Here is a 12,522-nt window from a genome sequence, read left to right on the forward strand (position 1 = left end):
GGATGAGAGGTGACTTGATAGAGGGGTACAAGATGATGAGAGGCATAGATAGAGTGGATAGCCAGAGACTTTTTCCCAGGGTGGAAAGGGCTATCATCAGGGGGGCATAATTTTAAGGTGATTGGAGGAAGGTTTCGGGGAGATGTCAGAGGTAGGTTCTTTACACAGAGAGTGGTGGGTGCGTAGAATGCGCTTCCAGCGGTGGTAGTAGAAGCAGATACATTAGGGACATTTAAGCGACTCTTGGATAGGTACATGGATGATAGTAGAATGAAGGATAGGTAGTTAGTTTGATCTTAGAATGTTAATGAATGTTTTTCGGGCTGGAGGAAGGTTTGTAATGGAGTTCCCCAGGAGTCAGTGTCGGGACCCTTGCTTTTCCTGATATATATTAATGACCTAGACTTTGGTGTACAGGGCACAATTTCAAAGTTTGCAGATGATATGAAACTTGGAAGCATTCTGAACTGTGAGGAGGATAGTGTAGAACTTCAAAAGGGCATAGACAAGTTGGTGGCATGGGCAGACAGGTGGCAGATGAAGTTTAATGCAAAGAAATGTGAAGAGATATCATTTTGGTAGGAAGAACATGGAGAGACAATATAAAATAAAGGGTACAATTCTAAAGGGGGTGCAGGTGCAGGGACCTGTGTGTATATGTGCATAAGAAGGTGGCAGGACAGGTTGAGAGAGTGGTTAATAAAGCATACAGTGTCTTGGGCTTTATTAATAGGGGCATAGAGTGCAAGAGCAAGGAAGTTATATTGAACTTGCATAAGACACTAATTCAGCCTCAGCTGGAGTATTGTGCCCAGTTCTGGGCGCTGCACTTGAGGAAAGACGTGAGGGCATTGGAAAGAGTACAGAAAAAATTCACGAGAATGGTTCCAGGGATGAGGAACTTCAGTTATGAAGATAGATTGGAAAAGTTAGGACTGTTTTCCTTGGAGAAGAGAAGGCTGAGAGGAGATTTGATAGAGGTATTCAAAATCATGAGGGGTCTAGACAGAGTAGATAGAGAGCAACTGTTCCCACTTGTGAAAGGATTGAGAACAAGAGGGCACAGATTTAAAGTATTTGGCACGAGAAGCAAAAGCGACATGAGGAAAAACTTTTTCACGCAGCAAGTGGTTAAGGTCTGGAGTGTACTGCCTGAGAGTGTGGTGGAGGCATGTTCAATTGAAGCATTCAAAAGGGAATTAAACTGTTATATGAAAAGGAAGGATGGTTACAGGGAGAAGACAGGGGAATGGAACCGAGTAAATTTTTCCTTCAGAGAGCCGGTGCAGACACAATGGGCCGAATGGCTCCTTCTACACTAACAATTCTGTGATTCTGCCAGTTCCATGCACCAGTGGAAGCAATCCCAGAATAACTGCTGAGATCATAGCCCATGAGTTTTCTGAGCCTATCTGGCTTTGTCTGGGTTTTCTGTTATACATACATATACCTTTGAACTTGTGCCAGACTTTGTTCTAGTTCCTAATTTGCTTGTGCATTCGAGTGATTTAATCCAACTTTCACCAGTTTAAGTTGTTATTCATATTTACAAAATATAACTGACCAAATTGTAATGTTCCAATTGTCATGTTTCATGAAGTTTACCTTTTATTGAATTTGTAATTTTATCTGTAGTATTAGGTCATATCTCTCTTCACTTGTTTTTGTTTTGATTTAATTAAGTCTCTTTTGTTTTTGTGAACTGAGGTCTGTAACAGGTGCATGTTAATAAGTGTTCAGATTTGCTTCTCTGTTCCTTTTTGATGGATAGGCCTGATGCTGACTTAGTCTGAAGGCATATAATATATGAACATTTTCAACTGTTAATTATGTTAATAATGCTTCCTTCTACAAAGTGCCTCATCATGTTGAAACATCTCAAAGCACGTCACGTATTTAATTACTTTTGAAGTCCACTGATCAAACAAGGCAGTCATTCTGCTCCAGCAACTTCCTGCAAACATACAATGAGATCAATGCCCAGTTCACCTGAGCTGGTAGCATTAGTTAAGGGAGAAAGTTTGACTAAGGCATTGGCAGAACTTCCTGCTGTTTTTGAATAATATCATTGGATCTTTAATGGCCATCTGAACCACTGACACAGTTGAACAGGACCTAAATTTAACCTGTTATCTGAAGGATAACTAGATTAAAGATCAAAGTGACAGAATGTTGTAAGGGGGAATTTTCCATGATCATCACTGATGGTGCAGATATATACACTTGGCATGGGAGTCAGGGTTGGAAATTCTAACTGAAGCCATTATCCTGAAAGTGTTCTAGGAGGATGCTGCTGATGATTTTCTGGACTGGCTGCAGTGGTATGCATGGGCTTCATTAAGAGTACAAAAATTATGGAAATAAGGACAGAGCTACCCCTTCTCATTTTCCATGGTCTGCTCCAGAAGTACTGGTTCACTGCCGCTCATTGTAAAATCCGAATAAGCTTCTAAAGGTCTGAAGCACCAAATGGGTTTAATCTGACTTCAGCAGGAGGGCAAAATAGGCAGTAGCAGGTTAGTCATTTGCAACACACTGCTGCGACCACTATGTTCCTATGCATATTGATGAATTTGCACGGGGCCTGCTGAAAAATCATTAAAATGAGAAAACCTTGGAAAATCTCAGGAGATCCACCCCATGTGCTCATTCTCTTCTGGGCATTGCTATTGTGTCCCAAGCAGCAGGTTATTCCTGGTCTTTTTTATATTTTTGCTTTGATTAACATTGTTCATGCATTATTGAAAGTTACTATGAGTAATATCTGTTTTTTTTTCCCACTATATATAACTGGAGTTATTTATCAGTGATTGTGATAGAGTTCATTTCTCCGTTACATATCTAGAATTGTGTTTCACTTCTTGGGCTTAATTTTATATGAACTCTTCTAGTCTTCTCGGCTTGTAAATTCAGTGTTCTGGAAAATATCTTCAAGCCAGTTGTGTAAGCCATCTTGTGTAATTTATGCAGTCTTTCATGTGAGTCTTCCTGTAGAAGGCCGTATTTAAAATGGTGGGGGGCGGGGGGGAAGTGAAATATTTGTGGATTTTAAAGAGATTTTATTGCTTGGAGCAATAGATTTTTCTGTTTGTGCAGATGCAGTAATTAGGTTCACATTTATTACTTATTTTTTGCTTGTGGTCTAGTACAAGAATGCAAAATGGCCACAGCAACAAGAAAATGCTATTTGACCCATTGAACCCACTAATTCTAACAGATCAAAGGATCTGACCTTGGTTTGGCATCTGGTCTGATTATATTTTGGAGGATTAGATTAAGTATAAGCATATCACTTTAAATTGTACTTGACCTACTAGAGGCAGCAACTCTGATAGGCTGAATGGACATTTCCCCTTAAAGTGTTATTATAACTGTAACAATTGCTCTTTCCAGTTCTGGGAAATGATACCATGCATGATACCTGTAGTTTAAAATATCAGATTATGTTGCCAATTTTAAATTAGGTAACATTCTAACCCATTCTAAATTCTGATGAAAAGTCACTGACCTGAAACGTTAACTCTGCTTCTCTCTCCACAGATTCTGCCTGACCTGCTGAGTATTTCCAGCATTTTCTATTTTTATTTCTGATTTCCAACATCTGCAGTATTTTGCTTTTATATTATGATAACATCCTAAGCCAATTTGCACAGCAATGTCCCACAAACAGCAATGAGATAAATAACTAGTTAAACTGACCTGGACAGCTCCCCTGTTCTTCTTCAAATAGTGTCATGTGACTTTTAATGTCCACCTGTGAGGGCAGACAGGACCTTTGCTTAACATCTCATCTGAGATGACAGCATAATGCAAATAATGTTCCTCAGTACTGCACCACAGCAGTAACCTAGATTATGTGCTGAAGCAGGACTTGAAACCCCTTTCTGATTGAAAGATAAAAGTGCCACCACTTATCCAAGGCTGATACATGATAGGATAATGGTCATTGGGAGACAAGCAACCAGTAGTAATTTAAAAACATACTTCAGCACTAATGAAAAAAACAACTGTACCTTAAAATTTCATAGTGTCATTCCATCATCAGAAGCATTGTAAGTAGAAATTCAGTTGACCCCCTGTTGAATTTCCATGACCCTATCCCAAATCTCAGGGCAGGATCATTCAAATCACAAGGCAGACACCCAAGCACATCTTTGTGAAACAGTGAAGCCCACCTTGAGGAGCTAGCATAATCTTGGAGGTTGCCAAGAAGGTTGTCTCTCCAAAAGCAGGAACCAGAGGTCAGATAGGGTGAAAGACAAGGTTGGCCAAAATGTTTTCTTTTTACTTCTTAAGAACAGAAGGCCCAGCTTGGAATGCTATTTGGAATGAAATTATTCTTCCCATAAAAAAAAAAATGGGAGAATGTCTGTTTTTCTCCACAATTAACAACCCACTAGCCAAACAGCATCCTCAGAACTTACTGTTTCAAAACAGTTCATTCTTCCAAATTTTTTTAATGGATCATTAACTGTGGTGAACACAGGCCTTCTTCCCTTACATTAAAAGAAGAATTTTGGGACAATTTTTATTTAAAAGAAACATTCTGTCCTGGACCACAAAAGAGAAACGATTAAATAAATGCTGTATAATTAACAGACATCATTAAGGAGGCTGAATGGAAATTCACAATTATTTTCAGTACTTAAAGCAAAATACTGTAGATGCTGGAAATCTGAAATAAAAACAAAAAGTGCTGGAAATACTCAGCAGGTCTGGCAGCATCTGTGGAGGGAGAAGCGGAGTTAACGTTTCAGGTCTGTGATCTTTCATCAGAACTTGATCAGTACATGATTCTTACCCAAGTTACATGGCAACTTAAATATGACACTGAGAACCTTTATGGGCATATTCTAAACATTTTCCTCAAAGTTTTATAGGTTTAACTTTGTGAACACTTAGAAAATTTGTCAAATACAAAACCAATCTCACCCCCACAGATTTCTTTGAGACCAAATTAAGACATCCTGTGAAGTTCAGAGAAAAAAATGACATATTATTCAAATGAACTTTAAAACTTTCCTCTTATACGTTTCCGTGGCCATGTTTTATTGTAGCATTGAACTTTGGCTTTTGCTGTACAGATGTTTCATTTAATTTATGCTTAACAAAATAATATTAGCAACTGATTTCTCCATTCAAATTTATAAATATTTGTTTTGCCGATACAATTAGCAATTAAATATCAGGGTAAACAATAAATAGGAACATATTTGTTTCAACAGTGGTACTTTTTCAGAGCATACGCACAAATGGAGTGAAATCAAATTGTGCGACCATCATATATTAGCACATTAACATGTTTGTATGAAATTTCTTTCTCTGCTACTTGGTTAGGACCTTCACTAAACTAATGAATAAAGGTCTTTCATACAAACATATTAACCCAATTGCGTGCTGATATCAAACAGAACATTTTCAACCCAAAAGAATATGTTCTGCCCAGTGTACTGAGTGGTGAGTAGGTGTGTTCATTGTGGAGAAATTTAGTTTAGTTTAGTTCTTCCAATTCAGAATGTTACATGATGAAAGTGTATATTTAGAATTTGGGGGTCCTAGCCATGGAAAATCTTGGGGGCTGTGAAGTGGCATCCAGCCAAATTTATGTTATGACCAAGGTGTGAGGAGTGCACTGTTTATTTTAATTCCACTTCTCCACAGGTCACAACATATATTTAAATTCTCCCACTTACCAATACGGTCAATCATATACTTAATTTTTCTCAGAATAACGTACAGCAACCAGGTTTCTTTTATAATAAACTGATAATTTTGTTGTTTATTAAACAAGTCTTAACCAGTAATGAAGTAAAGCATAAACACACAGACTGAAATATGAAAGTTCCCTTTTTACCTTAGCCACGCACGCACGCACGCACACTGGTTAACCAGAAAAATAAAAGACAAAAAACACTTGGGTTAAATACTTGCTAATTCTTGAAGAGGAAAGAGAAGATACGGAAAGATGTTCTTTGCTTTGGTTTTTCGTTCCAAATGTGTATAGACAGCTGTCACCGGGATCTTCTTGGAACAATTCTTTCAGGCGACGTTGAAGATCAGTTTGAGTAGGCTTTCCAGGAGAAATGTAGCAACAGAGGTTTCAGAGACAGGCCTTACAGGAGGAATGCAGCAACAGTTTCCATCTGCTTCTGACACCTGCTTCTCAAGAGATGGAGAATTGGCAGGCTTTTTCAAACTGCTGGAACAGATGGAGTTGGGGTGGTTTGTTCTTCCTGGCAAGTTTTCTCCATCAGTCTTTTCAAACCATTGTCCATATCCCAACTCATTGTCCAAAGCCAAACCATAAACAATGTCACAAGAGACAAGCCTCTTGACTTATATAAATCTTGACCTGTCACTTTTCTGTAAACATCTTCCCCAAATCAAAAACAACCCCTGCTGGGTAATTATTTGTAAACAGGTACCTTCCAGTAACTGTTTGTTTTCAAAGCCAGACCTCTCAGTGACCCTGGTAAAAACACATCCATGGAGTCTTTTCAGTTTTCCCAAAATAAACTTATAGAAGCATTCATAACACTATGCACGACCAGCATACAAAGTTCTATGCAGACTCCTATATATGTAAATGTACACTTTTGTAACATTGGGCTTCTTTTCACACACAAAAAAAGTTCTTACTGCTTTCCTGCTTGTGGGCAGATTGCCTATAAAATCAGTTCACATGAGGTACCTTACTCAGTTAGTAATACTGCTACAATTATGGATTTTGAATGAAATGTACCAGGTGGGACCACTTTTAACATGAACATAAGAAGGTTTGGGATGAAAACAGCCATTTGGTCTAACAAGCCTGCTCCTCCAGAATCCATGATTATTCTGTCATGAACTTGCACCATCACAGCTTCTTTCCCATACTTGTCCGAATCTCCCTATAAGCCTCAATAACCCCTTCCCAACAGGCCCAGGCCTGCAAATAAATGAATGTTACAGCACAAAGAAGGCTGTTGATTGAATGGCATATAGTCCAACTCTGGACATCCAGGTCTAGCTTTTCTTTCCATTTACCACTTGTTTCAGGGCAAATAATAGAGGATATGGGGTGGGGAGGGCTTGAGCTAATCCCGAACAATCCAAAACACCTCTGGTATTTTATTACTTACACCCCAAGCTGGAGCTTATCAAGCCCGCGACACGGGTTCTGTGGTGGGGGTCGGTGGGGGGGGGGGGGGGGGTGCGCAAAAGATGGGACAAGCAGCGGTCCGTCACAGCGGCCATTGCCAGGAGAGCCCGGCCCAGTCCTCCCAGCGGCGGTAAGGAGGGCTTGCCGCAAGCTTCGGCGCGGGGGCCGGCACTCCAGCGCCTTCAATTCCCCGTCCGGGGAAAGCTGGCGTGGCACTGGTGGGGAGGAGTTAATCTTTTCAGAGCAGTGGGGGTGGGGAACGGGGTGAACTTTAAACTTTGTGTAGTCTGGGATGGGAAGGTCAGATTTAAAAGGTAAGTGTATTAGGGGGGAAAAGGGCAAATAGTTAATGTAATTGTTATCGATAGGTGGGAAAGGGGTGTTAGAAATGTATTTAATAAATTTTGAGGGGGGTGTAGCTTTAAAAGTTCAAATTGACTGGCAAGGCTGGCTGCCCTTTAAAAATGGCACCAGTTCCTGCGCACAGGTAGCTGACGCCATTGCCAGGAATGGACAACCCGCCCCCTCCACGAGATTGTGGGGGGGGGGGGGGGGGGTGGGTGCGGGCCGTCCCAGCTATTTAAATGAGCCGTCACAAGATCACGGCGGCTCTTGGGCATGCGGCCAGTATGTGTAGGCTGCCATTTTTTGAGCTGGCCGCTGAGATCGCTGGCGGGCTGTTAAAATCCAGCCCGTGTAGAGCCTGTACAGAGCCGACAGGTTTACCTGAATCTCCTGCCTCACCAATGTTTTAGAAGTGTTGCACCAACTGCTTGCCACGGACCTGGAGCCCACCTTTAGCACAGCCACCAAGTTTCCAGTGGCAATAAAAGTATCTGTGACACCAAACTTCTATGCCACTCATTTCCTTAAGCAACATGGGGGGACTTTTGCATAATCAACTGTTCATCAATGCGTCAAACAAGCAACCAATGCCGTTGTTTGTGCAAACAGCCTAGGTATCTCTTTTCCGATGTGCCTGGCATATCAATGTGAAAGGACTATTCATTTTTACAGATTGGCTGGATTACCCCAAATGCAAGCTGTCACTGATGAGACTCACTTCACCAAACATGTCCTGTTGTAAACAGGAAAGAGTATTATTCCCTCAATGTACAGCAAATGTGCAATACAAAGCACCTAATTCTGCATATGAATAAATGCTTTGCAGGGAGTTGCCTTTGTTTTATTACAGTCTGCAATGTCTCCACTGTGCACAAGCTAAAGGCAGATGTATGGATTGCTGGCTAGTGGCCTGATAGTAGGGACTGCTGATACCAGTTTGGTATACAAGGGACTATGATGCAGTTAGGCTCAAGTTGTCACCAGGATTCACATTGAACGAACCACAGAGATTATGTAGGCAGATTAGTTAGATCTGGGAGGGGTGCTGCAGTACAGTGCTGCTTAGTCTCTCCTGCTGTTATGGCCTGCTGCATGCCGCACAACTGTGCCATCCGCAGTGAGGCACAATCCAGTGCCTTCCCTTTAAAGGGGGACACCACTAAAATTCCAGGAACAGTTAGCGCACTCAACTGATCTTTTAAATAAAATTGACCAAAAATCTGCAAGAACTAAGGGCAAAGTTAAAGTATGAATTCCTAGTGGTACTTAAATCATCCAGTAAGGCACACTGAAAGACTGTCTATTAGCAATGGTGAGATAGGAAAATGATTCAAATGCTTTAGTGAACATTCACTGAATATTTCCAGTCAATGTGAAGCTATTATCAACAAATCTAAGCAAGTATTGGATGAGAGGACTTATTATAGTTTGAAAGAAGTGATTGACCTCGAACTTGTTGCCAAAATAATGGCCGGAATTTTACATTGGGTGGGAGGCCTTGCCCACCAGCCAAAAAGTCAGCGGCGAGCCTGCCTCTGCTGGGCCTGTGAGCCAGGCTATGACTTTACGTGGCCCAGGCCCTTAATTGACCTCGGGTGGGACTTCTGCCCCTCTGAGACAGGAAGTCCCGCCTCCAAGAGCTGTGGACCAATCAGTGGGCTGGCAGCACTCAGTCCCAGCAGTGGCCACCTGAGAGCAGTGGCCACTGCTGGGACTGCAGTCAGGGAGAAGAGCAAGAGGGACGCCGGCCCCGGACAAAAGGTAAGTGCGGGGCTTTGCTGGGGACAATCGGCTGGGCCCCGGTCCCGACCTCGCCGGGGACAAATGGCTGAGCCACGGCAAGGCAACAGGGGTGTTGGTTGAGGTGGTTGGGGGGGGTGGGGGGGAAGTGTAATTCCATGGGGAAGATTGGGCCATGGGGGAGGGTGCCATCCATGGGTCAAGGGTGGCCGATCAGGCAGGCTCCCCCAAGCCTGAAAGGAAGCCACCAGGTTTTACCAAGTGGCCTACTGTGGGTCCTGAGCCGCCCGCCCGACGCTGGTAAAATACCACTGGTAGGCAGGAGGAGGCCCTTAAGTGGCAGTTAATTGGCCAGTTAAGGACCTTACTTGGCCTGGGGCAGGCAGACCGTTTCTTGCTGCCACCGCACCGTAAAATTGCTGCGGTGGTGGGAAAGCAACAGGAAAGGCACACTTTGTCCCATTTTGCACCTCTAACACTCTGATGGGGCTGGAGTGATGCTCTGGGCAGTCGTGACTGGCTCTCACACTGTACCCACCTCCCTTCAGCTGATCTGATACTGACAGCTCCTATAGCCCATGGGCTGCATTCAAAATTCCACCCTCCCCCGGCAACAAGCTCTTAGGGAGCTTTTTAACTATTTTAATTGGCCTCAATGGGGAGGCAAGCTGGATCACTGTCTTGTCCTCCCCCACTCTGGTGAACATTGTCAGTTCTGGGAATGGCATCTTGAAACTGACATGCCTCCATTCCCGACCTTCTGGGGCGGGGCAGGTGGGGCCCGAAAATTCAACCCATGGTGCCTGTACCCAAAGACATCGAATGGGAAGCCCACTTCAAAACAAAAATAATGTTAATCCAGAGTGACCACCCTTCCTTACTGGTTCCCTTTTCTCCCCCCCTCTTCAACAATTACATAGCTGCATGTGAACATAAACCCTCAAGCATCACTGGTGTCCAAAAAAATTACTATTGCTTTGTAGCCTGTCAGCACTCCTTCATTAGTTGCTGGCATCCAACTTACTGCTGCTGCCCCAACCTCGCTGCACCCACCCACCCCCCCCAACCCCGCCAAATCTATGGCACCCCTGGTAGGTCATGCTCTACTGCCTTTGGAGAATCCAGAAAAAAAAAAAACCATAATGGGGATTAGTTCATTTGTGGGCAGATACAGTGAGCTCCCAATTAGTGGCAACCCCAGCACTACTGTGCTGGCATGAAATTATCAGCCCTGGACTTTGCATGTGGTCAGAGCACGCGTTAGGCCCAATTTTAATTTGGTCTGCCAGCTAGGAGCGGGTTGGTAGCAGCCCTAAATTCAAAGTGCTGCACTTACTGCTCCATTCCCATTCCAATCCCACCCACTGCCATTTTGCACAGAACCTTTACAAGGGCACTGCAGACGTTCACCCGAATCAGGGAGGAGCCTCTTTAAAATACGCCAATTGGAGTCATGACAAAAGTCAGGCCCCTATTACAATTTTAGATGCAAAATTTGCAGCAGGTGGTGAGTGGCTTAACAAGCAGTCCCTTTAGGCTACTCACAAAACAGTCCAGGAAATATCCTTTGTTTTTTGGTGAACAGGAGCAGGTTGGCTCGTTGTGTGAGCCTGCCAATTTATCGACCAACCAAAACCAGTCAGTTGCAGCTCTTAGACAGAATGAAAGTGAGGTCCAGGTCTAAATGCCCGGGCCTTCCACTGTCTGCCTGTTCTCTGCTGGCTGTTAAAATCTAGCAGTGTAACTCATCAATAGCAAACACAGGATTTGCTACAATTAGGCCAAAACCCAAGTATTTTTAGATATAAATAAAAGAAAAACCAAGGATGCTGAAAGGCCATTTAACTCTTCAAAGATTATCCCTCTCATATGCTAACATTTCCATTATGGCAGTTTGGACATCCCTAATTACCTCACCTGTAAGGTTACTTCAAACATCATCTATCTTCAAGTAAGGAAGATCCTTCCAACAGTATAGATAAAAAAGTTGGAAACCCGAAATAATAATAAAAAATGCTGGAAATACACATTTGGAAGGATAAATAACAGTTGAAAGAATCAGATCGGGAAACTTGAAGAAAGGCAAGGCCTAGAAACCTGAACATGCCCAAAAATGGGCTTTTTGATCAGATTAGTCCAAGGCACATGAAACACTGGGCCATGGGCCTCATTATCATAGAGCCAGCAAGCTGTGGACAGCTAATAGGCCCCCCCCAAGCAGCTCACCAGAGAAGAGGACTTGAAGTTCAGGCCACTGTGACAATGTAAACAAGAGTAATTGGGACAGAGGAAACAAGTGGCTGAGTGGGAGGGCAATTGTGATTGGGAAGGATGAGTAGCAATCAGCAGCGACTGTAGAGGCTGGAATTGGGAAGGGTAGAGGCAGCGGAGGTGATCGATGGTGTGATGGTGGCTGCGATTGTGGGGGGGGGTTGGGGAGTAGTGACACTCGGAGGTCGTGGTGGTCAAGAGTACCCATGTGGTTTTAATGTGGATCAAGGAGGAGCAGATGGAGTAATTTTGACTTTTGGCAATAGGTGACAGCGAATCAGAAGCTTGTATTACATCTCTCCCGATATTTTTATTTCCATTGACTTCAATGGGAGAGATGTTAACCAGGCTGTCAAATCTGTATCACTCATTTCACATTGTCACACAAAGTTAAAACTACCCCATCTGCTCCTCCAAGCTTCACATTCAGGCCAATATATTTGAAACATTTAGCTTGTCGATTACAGACTGCAACTGTTCCTTTAAGGACTGCCTGGAAGGCTGTATATTGACCTGATTTTTCTGAACAGAGCTGGACTCCTCCACTTTGATCTACCTCCTCTTATGTCCAGTCTTTTGCAAGCAGATGTGAAAGCAACCTATATGTGGGAAAGAGCATTGTGAGATGAGTCGCACCAAAGTACAAAGGGATAACCGACACTTTATTTAAGTTTGTGAACATCCAGCTGTAAGCAATCTTGTGTTGCCATAATACTTGCTGTTTGATACTTGACCCATTTAATGACCAACATGGGAAGCACACTGATATGTCAACATGGTCTGGTGAAATAGAAAACAATGAACATGCCTGTACTTTTACAAGATCAGCAATTGGCAAAGAGCTCTGATTTCTCCCTCTGATGCTGTTCCAAGTTTACAGTGAGGAGCAATAAACAAGATTGGCAAAACAATCTACTAAGATGTCATCAGATATTTGTTCATTTAACTTGACAACCATGGATAAACCAAAGAATTTCTTTCTCACCTACTTCTGGTTCAGGCTAAAGGTGAGGTAGAAACAGAAA

The sequence above is a fragment of the Heterodontus francisci genome, chromosome 4 (assembly GCF_036365525.1).
Source record: "Heterodontus francisci isolate sHetFra1 chromosome 4, sHetFra1.hap1, whole genome shotgun sequence".
In the NCBI taxonomy this organism is placed as follows: domain Eukaryota; kingdom Metazoa; phylum Chordata; class Chondrichthyes; order Heterodontiformes; family Heterodontidae; genus Heterodontus; species Heterodontus francisci.